At 48.7% G+C, this 10,440-nt stretch overlaps 1 protein-coding gene across 2 annotated transcripts in view; it reads right to left on the reverse strand.

The window, feature by feature from the left end:
* The window catches only part of EXOC6B (exocyst complex component 6B), a 624,130-nt gene that overhangs the window by 38,748 nt on the left and 574,942 nt on the right, over positions 1-10,440 (reverse strand). The window lies entirely within an intron of this gene.

Genomic DNA, 10,440 nt, shown 5'->3' on the forward strand with positions numbered 1-10,440 from the left:
TTAATGATGATCTCTCTTTCTCTCTCCTTCACCTTCCCCATAACTACCCTACCTACTTCCCTTACCTTGCCTTCAAGCTCTGCCCTGGCTCTCTTCTCTCACTGCATTTCCCACTAAACCTAGCCCTCTTCCAGACTTCTCTCTTGCCGTCAAGGGTACCACTGTCCTCGCAGTCGCCCAGGTTCCCAACCTAAGAGTCACCATCCATCCTCACTCTCTCATCCCCCAAATATACAAGTCTTCTTTTTTCTACCTTCATACCATCGCTGCTCTCCATTCATACACAGAGCCACCACCATGGTACCTCATGCCTAGACAATTACAGTGGCTGCTGGTGGCTCTCACTGCCTCTGGTCTCTCCCCACTCCAGGTCATCCTCCACTCTGCTCCCAGGCTGATTCCCCAAAGCACTGGTCTGACTGTGTCCCCTTCCTACTCAATACACTCATTCTTTCCAGCATGAAACATAAAATCCTCCCTTTAGCTTTGCACACCTTTCACACAATGGTCCCTTTCCCATCTCTCAGCCTTCTTACACCTGACTCCCCTCCACTTAGGCTGCAGTCCAGGGATTCCAGGCTACTTGTCAGTCCTTGAACATGAACCCTGGGCTTGGAACTGTCTTCCTCCTCTCTGCCTTCTGGCTTCCCTGGCCTCCTTCAAGGCTCAGACGAAATCTTCCTTCCAGTCTCCACTACTGCTTGGGCTTTTCTTCTCACACTGATAGATTTTATATGTACACAATCATCTGCGTGCTGTCTCCCTTGTCTGAAGATGCTCCTTGAGGGCAGAGACCAAATTGCTACCTTTCTTTGAATCCCTAGTGCTTAGTACAGGGCCCGACAATGTTGTTGTGTAAGACGGGAAAGAAGGAAGGTAGGTGACTTGGAAAGAAATCTCTGAACCAAGTTCCTCTTGTGATGGTTTACTATTTGAGATCCATAGGGAGCTGACCCAACTACTGAAGATCAAGAGTCAATCCCCAGGAGATAAGTAGTGAGTGGCACAAGAAAGACTGAATTTAGACAGAGGACCTGGGTTCAAATTCTGACTCCTTTTGACTTTGGGCAAGACTGTTCCTCTCCTGGGCCTGAGAATCCTTATCTGTAAAATGAAGGGGTTGGACTAGGTGATTTCTAAGGCCCCCTTCCAGCCTGAAATCTGTAATCCGGTGATATGGGAGGGGAAGTCCAAATCCTGTGGAAGAAGAGAGACACCAACAGAAGAATTCTATGATTTTCCATTGGCCTTTAAAGACAACACAAAGAGGAGAGAGTCAGTGATTAGGGTGTGGGGAGGGAGAAGTGGGAAGACGGACACACTTCTGGTTCAGCAACGGCCCAGGCCAGTCACCTTGGGAGGCAAGCTGGTGTTGTAATAACAGTGACTGACACGCTTCTCCTGGGCAACTGTGTCAGGGTGGTCAAAGACAGAAAGTACAGACTTGTGCCCATCAGAAGGTTCACAGCGGCGCCTCCTATAGGAGCTGAGACTGACCAGCCAAACAAAGTGGGATGCACTCTTACTACATCTCAGGAAAACGGAGCAGGAAGACATCAGAGAAACACGGGAAGCATTCTATGGACCAATTCAGAGTAAGATGTGAAGAACAAGGCAAACACCACACATGACTCCTAGAGAGATGTCTAGAGGAAGAAGGGAAGAGCCAACTTAATGCTGCCTGACTGTCATGGTGGAGGCTGGCCCTGGGGAAGAGCCCAGAAAGAGCCTCACTCTCTCTGCAGGGGCCGTGTGGCTTTGGGAAGCCATTGGCTCCGTTACCCTCGGCAGATACACTAGCCACTTATCCTTCGGCTCTCAGTTTCCCTTCTTTTAAAATCTCTTTTTTACAAAGGAAGGCTCATTGGGTATGGAAGTCTTTGTATATTGTCTCCCCTGTTAGATTGTAAGCTCCTTGGGGGTAAGGACAAAAAGGAGATTAAGTTTTTTAAAAAATGGCATCCGCATGTTGCGGATAATAGTAGCACCTGGTTCCCAGGTGTCTGGCTTGGCCCTGTGATTTCAAAGGCAACCCTGCTCTTTCCTCTTTGCTTTGCAAGAGGAGCCCTTCCCTTTGCACCAAAGAAGCTTTTTTTTTTTTTTTTTTGGAGGGAAGCAAGGGATGGGGGTGGGAGGATCCAGGCCCCTGGACCGAATTCAAAGGATCTGTGAACTTAGATGGGGAAAAAGAATTACATGTTTATATTCACTAACCTCGAACTGAACTGCAGCATTTCCTTCAATTATGAATTTTTCTTTTTAACAAATTATCTTATTTTTCAAGTAACAAGTATGTTTTTTAACACCATCCTCTGGGGAAGATGATTTATATGGCACTTACTGCGTGCCAAGGTTTTTACAAAGATCTCATTTCATTCTCACAATGACCCTGGGAGGCAGGTGCTACTATTATCCCCATTTTTAACATGAGGAAACTGAGGCAAGCAGAGGGGAAGTGACTTGACATGGTCAGGATCACACCGCTTCTGAGTCTGGATTTGAACACAGGTCCTCCTGACTCCAAGCCCTGGGCTCTAGGCACTGCTCCACCAGCTGTCTAAAAACAAGTGACCACATCAGCCACGTCTCTATGTGTATTTCACATTTGGCCCCTCCTTAGTGGCACGTGCCAGCCTCCATTATTTGGGCTCATGGTTCATCATTGCTTTGATTACTCTTCCAAAACTGTTTTTCTCTCTAATGTTATCTTATAAATGGTTCTCCTGGTTCTGCTCACTTCACTCTGCGTCAGTTCAGAAAAGTTTCCCCAGCTTCTCTTGAATCCGGCCACTCCGTTATTTCTTACGGCACAATAATACTCCATCACATTCACATATACCACATGTTGTTTAGCCATTCCCTGACAGGAGGGCAGTGTCTTAGTCTCCAATTCTGGCTGCCATGAAGAGTTGCTTTAGATATTCTGTACATATAAAGCCTTTTCGTTTGATTTCTTTGGGTTGTAGACCCAGTACTGGCGGAGCTGGATCAAGAGCCGTGCAGTTTGTAACTTCCTGGCGTCCTTCCAAGTCATAAATCGGCTTTCCAAAAGACGACCCTCTATGTCCTACCTCAATAGGGCCCATGATGGCTCCTGTCCAAATTCTGATGGGAATGGAGATTGTGGAGTGCCACATTTTAGGAACTGCATGGATACCCTGAGAAGGGTGATGGGGAGCATGGGATCTGGGAGGTAGACAGAAGCCATGTTATATGAAGAATGGCTGAAGGAACTGAGCATGTTTCTGGCTTTTGGGGTGGTGGTGGGGGAAGCCTTAGGAAGGATTATGATGAGGTCACAGAGCTTTAGAGTTTGAAGGGACCTCAGAAGGGCTCTCATGTCACAGACGAGGAAACCTTCCAATATCTGAAAGACAATCAGGAAGAAGAAGCACCAGAGCTGGAGGTTCCAAGGCTATGGAACTCAAAGGGGCTTGAGCAGCCCCTCTACCTAGTTCCCATCCAGAGAGGTAGAGTCGAGGTCCTCCAGCCCCAGACCAAAGTCCCTGCCAGGACACCATGTGAATGATATCAGACCTTGTTCCAGAAGCCTGGGTTAGCACCGTGAGAAGAGGCAAGAGGGAGATTTCAGTTTAGCGACAGACAATTTCCCATCACCAAGAGAGCCAATGGGGCAGCTTCACCACAACCTGGTTTCTGTGTCTTAGGCAGCAAAAGGGAGGAAAAGACAGGCAGCTCGATGCAAAGCCAGGAGCCCCTGCATCTGAGTCCCAAGTGTGTGAGGACCTCTACAGTGGGGACACTAGGGAGGAGCTGAATCCCTCTCCTCAAAGGGCTTTGTGAGGATCAGATGACATCAGTGTGCACTGTGACCCTCAGGTCAGGACATGCCAATGAGAGCACCAAGCTCACTGAGAAATTCTTCCCTTCCTCCCCTTCAGACCTTCAGAAACCTGACTCCCATCAGGATGGTCTATATCTCCTGCCTCCAGGCCTTTGTACTAGCTGCCCCTAATACTGGGAACACCAGGCTCTCTCATGGCCTTGAGGCAGCTGGGGATCCCAGAGTGCTGGGCCTCGAGGCAGGGGGATCCGAAATCAAATCCAGCTTCAGACACCGACCTGCTGGGTGACCGTGGCCACGTCACCTCACTTCTGTCTGTCTCAGCTTTCTCAAGTATAAAATGGGAATCCTGACAGTAACGGGACTGCTGTAAAGATAGAATGAGATACTATTCGTAAACTGCTTAGATCAGTGCCCGGCACACAGTCGGTATTATATAAACGCTTATTCTCTTTTCTTTTCCCTCCCATGTTAAAACATAAGAAGCTATGTTGGTTTGTTTCCTCCCTCCCAGCCAGAGCAGCCCCACCATGATCACGCCTGCAGTAACATCTCCCAACCCTAGCCCCCTGCTCTCAGCCAGAGCAGCCCTTGCCATCATCAGGTGAGCTATAATTTCTAAGTCAGTAGACTGGGGTCTTTGCACACTCTTTTTTTTCCCTTTCAAAGGCCCCAAGACTTCATGCTATTATGCCCTGAGAGAAGGACTGCAGGTGGTGATGGACGAGTGGGAAAGCTGGGGATCCTCTCCTTGCCTGTGTCTGGGAGCTAGGCAATCTTGGGTCTTATTTGCAAAATTGTACTTCAGCCCTTCCCATTGTATCATACGGTCAATGGAGGGAGGAGAAAAGCTGCTGATAAAGCCAAGGGCCCTGCCCGGCTTGGATGGAGGTGTGGGAGACAGGAGGCTGCGGCCTAGAGATGGGGCCCTGCTTCTATTAGTAGAGAATCTCTTTCTACTGCAAGCAGGGAAAGTGAGGGCACGTCTCTCTTTAGGCTCTGAGATGACACGCTCAGCTGTGGAGGAGCAGGGCAGATCCCTCTGGACACAGAAGGGGGTTTCCTGACCCCCATGTTGAAGCAAGGAGAGTGAACCGAGGCACCCAGGGGCTTGTGGGAGGCTCTGACACAGGCAGCCTTCAGAGAGAATGTGGGAGGGGGCTGGACACAGGCAACAGCCCAAAGGCTCCATCTCACTGCTCATGGAGAGCATCCTAAAGCTGAAATACAATCTGTCTAGCTGTGTTTATTTGGTCAGTTAACTAAACATTGCTGTTGTCTAGATTTTTAAAATAAAGTCCTGGATACAAATTTCAAAGACCAAATCAATTTTTTTTAGAAGGAGAAAAAATTAGAGAAAGCAAGCCACTTAAAACACTGTTCAAGAAAGACTTCAAAATAACCTGGATATTCAAACCAGATGTGAGGAAAAGACAGGTCGGAGATACTTGGCCCAAAGCAAACCTGAAAATAAATGATCTATTCAGAATTTGAAGATGAGGTTTAATAATCAATGGGTTTGGTTGACATGCACCACTAAAGGAAATACCTTCAGTTTTTCCACATCCAGTCTGCTTTCAAAAGTGATATATGAAAAATGGAATCATCTTCTGCTAGTCTAAGAGAAAAAAATCCTTCCATTTAACCCTGCACTGCATTCCAATTCAATCCGTCCCATGCAAAGGTTACATGAGTTTGCCCACTAATAGCATCCTTCCCCAAATAACGAGAAATGTTTTAATGGAGCGGCACACTGGAAAGAGAGGCTAGGCATATGTGCATTCATTGGTATATGAAGCTCTCAGGGAGGCCCCATGCTGAGAACAGTTATCTATCCAATGGACCACACTGCCAGCAGCCATAGATATCATAGCAAAAAATCAGAGGAAGACCAGGGTGGAGAGCAGGACAGGAGAAAATAAATATTTTAAAATTTCCAATGGCAGTTATCTTTCTACATCGAATTCCAAGGCCAGTGGTTTCTGCCTTTGTTAGAGGGCAATGTTTAAGCCTGGAAAGTCTTTTCTTCTTCCCCACCTCCTGGTGAAAAATCTTGCTCTTTGTAAAAATGCAAATATGTTTCATGGACAGCTGTACTTAAGAGCCGTGAGAGACCTGGGTTAAAATCCCATCTTTAACCCATCTAAGTCTCCATTTTGACATCTATAAAACAGGCATAGCTTGTAATATTGTAAAATAATCTCTCATAATTAGTATCAGGATCAAACAAGATAACTCACATAGCAGGCAGTGCAAACTCTGAAATGCCAGCTAAGTATTAGCTATGGCCCTAGATCGCTTCTTGGCCTCCAGGGCCACCAGACGCCTTCCCTGAAGAGCCTCCAGCCTTGGGGTTGTCTCTGGTAGTTATTTCACAGGATGTCACCATTTGTTCTTAGGTTGTCATCCCTGGGCTAGAGACCAACAAGGATATGAGGGATCCATCTTATCTGGGGTTGGCTCCCCTTCTGAGACCGTAGCTATTGTGAGAGAGCTATTGTCCAGAGGTGTGCTGGGGCTAGCTCGGACCAGCTCACGAAAGACAACTGATAATGTTCAGTGTGAGCATTTACATCTTGGAGACTGGTAATCACTACTGATCAGGGCTTGGGTTATTGTTTTGCTGACTGTCTAGACCAGGGGTTGGCAAACTATACCCCAGGCCAAATATTGTGCACTATTTGGTTCTTGTACAGCAAGACTTCATTTAAAAATGTAAAATCCATTTTTGTTCATCTCACAGGATGTACAAAAAAACAGGCTGCAGGAACAGACGCAGTCCAAGATTTAAGAAAGTGAAGGAGAAAAATAATGCAGATTAGACTTAAAAGTGTGTCATGGATGCCCCCCGCACCTTACCCAAAGCTGTTTGTTAAACATTTCCCAGCAACATCCCCTGCCCCAATCCATCTCTGTAAGTGACTCAGTACAATAAACATGTGATCATGTCTTCTCTAGACTGACTGGCACAAATAGATATTCTTCTATTTTTCAAATGTATGAAGATGCTATTGTCATGAATAAAATACGAATTCTCTTAACAGCATTGCTGAACTCAAGTAGCTTTATTCATTAGGTATTTTTTCCATCCATCAATCCACGATAATAATAATTGCTAGTGTTAATAGGATGTTTCATGGTTCACCTTTTCTCATAGTACAATTACTATTATGGCAGAGTTCTACAATTTTGGGGGGTTCCTCAGGCTCACAACAGTTGAGAGCTCCTGATGTAGTTCAGTGCGCTTATGAAGAACCAGAGACCATCACAGGCCAGCTCACCAGGCTCAGTAGGGAGGCAGCATCCATGTAAGATCTAAAGGCTGTTCTCTTTCTGTGACCTCCCTACCTTCTCTGGTCCCTCCCTCCATATGTCTAGACCCTAGCTGGTTCCTCAGCTTGGTCACACAGAAGAGAAAACAAAAGACCAGCCTCTACCAAAGCCTCAGAGTACAAAACGGACCTGTGTGGAAAGGAAGCCTTAGCCAGAAGAGGGGCAACCACATGGCAGTGGGCACTTGCCTTTACCACCACAGCTGACCCAAATGACCAGGGCTGTGGTGATGGCCGTGGCCTTGTCCAGGGCAACATGTCCTTCCCTGCCAGGACCCAGCACTATCAGTTTGTTCATGGCTGTCATGTGGACTAAGGATGGAAGGGCCTGACTTAGCCGGCTCCTCTCCCTAGGAGATATGGCCAGTGGTTACTTGTTTTTCCTTATTTCTGAAATGGAATAAAACCTCTCCATGACATCCAACTGCCAGCTCTTTGACAAAAGAGGTCTTTGCATTTCTGGCACCAGCACAGTGTCTGGCGCATAGTAGGCCCTCAGTAAAACTCATTAAAGTCTTCCCTCGGGGCTAGAAGCACCCCTGTCCTTATGTTCTCTGCCAGCTGCAAATACCCCATCTCTGGTGTCTCCAGTGTCCGTTCTGTTCCCGCACAGCCTCCAGCCTCATTCCCACAAATGCCCTAGGTAGAATGACTCTTTGAGAAAGGCAGAGGACGGTCTTGCTCATCTCAGTCATACAGCACAGAAACTGAGTACCCGGCTGTCAGGTGCTCTGTCCTCCGCTGTGTTCGAGATGCTGGGCAACATCCTCAAGGTGGCATCTCCCCAAGCAGCCTCCTCTTATCTCCTGCAGACTGGGATCCCTGTAAGAGGGAAGGGGATTAACCAACACCCATGAAAGGTAGAAGGTCAGCAAGAGCCAGGGCCAGGCTGCGGGTCTGGTGCCTGCCGCAGGGGATGTTCCAAAGTGCCTCTTGAAGCCTCCCCTCCCAAGTCCAGGATGGACTTTTGTCCTTCCCCACTGTGTGGGGATCTTCAAACTCTCCTCAGCAGTCCTGGCTAATGTTGTTGAGGTCCATGCTTTCCATGGTCAGGTTTCCCATGCAGCGAGTGACTCTGGATCATTAAGATGCATGGCAAATACTCGTGAAGACAGAGAATAAAATTCCACTGGTTTTCATTAGGGACCTACTATGTGCATGCCATGATTAGAGGCCCCGGGGATCCAAGGCCAAGGTGATTTCCTCAGTCTCTGACTCTGTCTTGCAGCTTCCTCACAGACTTTGTTTCTTCTTCCCCCATCACCTCTCTGTGGCACCAGGTGAGAGACCTAATTCCGAATCCTCATTTCTGAGGATCGTGAACCTTGATCCATATTCTATCAGCATGATGATGGAGTGAGCATCCTTGTGAATGTTCATGGTGAAAGGGATTTTGGATCACATTAACTTCCCCAGTTCTGCACATGTCAGTCATAGGTTATGTAGAGCTCAGATGTGTAGCAAGCCCTGCTTGGACGGCAGGCTAGAAAACAGATTTTTAAAGCAACAGCTGGGCTGAGCACCCTCCAGCTACTTGGGAAGAGGGATAGGGACATGCCAGGCTGCTCCTGGGATTCGGGTAATGCTGCGATTCCAGGCCACGTGAAATGGGCTGGTGAAACCAGCCAGGCTAACACTGATCTGTGAAAGTGGAAAGCCAGGTGCTGATGCCCTGGCATGTGATTCGGGGAGTGCTGAGTGTTTTGCCTTGACTTCTCTCTTGCAGATAAACTCCCCCCAAGCTCCTTTTAACTTGGGGGTGAGCAGGGAAGAGCAGCAGACTCTCTTTCGACTTTCTGGGCAGACTTTTGGGCATCTGCGAGGTGGTCACAGAATACAGAGACGTGCTTTTGGAGGAGGGGCTTTGTCATGGATGCCCTATGGCGAGACACAAGACGACTGCACAGCAGCCTGCTCCAGTGAAGCTCTGGTATATGGCCTGGAGTGCTGAGGGTGGGGTCCTGTCCTTTCCACCTGCAGTTCCTTGGGATGGGTCAGAGTCACAGAAGCTCAGAGGTGGTCCAAGAATTCCCTCAAACTTCCCGAAGAAATGGTCAGCCAGCCTGTGTCTGAAGACCTCTCAAGAAAGGTACTCTACCTCCTGAGGCTCCCCCATCCCACTTTTTGGAAGGCTCCAATGGCTTCCAGGTTTTTCCTCAGACCGACACTAAATAATGACTCCAGCTGCTTCTGCTCATGGGTGCTGGCTCTGTTTTTGAGGCCCACAAAGAACAAGCCCTCTCCATGTACATGCTAAACCATCCACCGTGAACTGGAGGGTCCTCTGGCTTGGTAGCCACCCAGCAGGAAGCCCTCATCCCCTTCCACACTGGGTGCTGACATGGGCTTCTAATTAAACTGCTGAATGGTTAGTAAATGCCTCCTGCTCTGCACTGGGGATCTGGGGCAGAACAATAATAAAGCGGGCACTTTAAGCTTTGTAAGGATCCTTTCAGCTTTATAACAACCCTGGGAGGGAAGGGCTATTATGGTTACATTTTATAGAACAGGAAACTGAGGCAAACAGAGGTCAAGTGACTTGGCCGAGGTCATGTCATACAGTCAGTAAATGTCTGAGGCTGGATTTGACCTTAGGGCTTCTGTGCCCTGGGACATGTGGCAGCCCCAGCTAGGACAGTCTTTGCCCTCAAGCTTATGACCTGGTGGGGATGAGGAGAAAGACCTCTTAGCAAAGGATAAGTGATGGAGTGAAAGAGTTGGTGCCTCGTGGAGAAGCAGAAATGACAACGGCGGCTGACCGGACTGGGGTGTGGGCTGGGCCAAGCCTTGGCTGGTGAAGCCCCCAGGAGGCAGAAGACCGAGTCCTGGGGACTTTGTGGTGAGGATGAGACTGGTGGGAAGGAAAAGGAAGGGGTTTTGAGCCAAGCCTTAAGGAAGCCAGGGAGCTTGGGATACTGAGGCAAGGATGGCGAGACTCCAGGCCTTGGGCTGCCAGGGGGGGCTCCCAAGGCAGGAGAAAGGGATTAAGGGGCCTGGGAGTGAGGCCTTCTAGGACAAATGGAATGTATGGGACACGGGAGAGGATTCCCAGGTTACTCCTGGGTGACTGCAAGAACACTGGGAAGCCAGAGGGGAGTCTGGCTTGGGGTGGGGGGGAGGGAGGAAGCTGCTCTGATCTGTGGAGCTTGGGATGCCTGGGCAGAAGGCAGCAATAGGAAATAAGGCTGGGACGGTCCCAGCTGCACAGGGGAGAGGAAGCCAGAAGAGTTTTCCACCAGTGCCCATGGCGGCTGGCACAGGCTTCCTCCTTGTCCTCCCCACCCCCCTCCCCCCAGCCCTCAG

This window comes from Petaurus breviceps, unplaced genomic scaffold (assembly GCF_028583685.1).
Source record: "Petaurus breviceps papuanus isolate PSGF00001 unplaced genomic scaffold, PetGlider_PUasm1.0 139, whole genome shotgun sequence".
Taxonomy (NCBI): domain Eukaryota; kingdom Metazoa; phylum Chordata; class Mammalia; order Diprotodontia; family Petauridae; genus Petaurus; species Petaurus breviceps.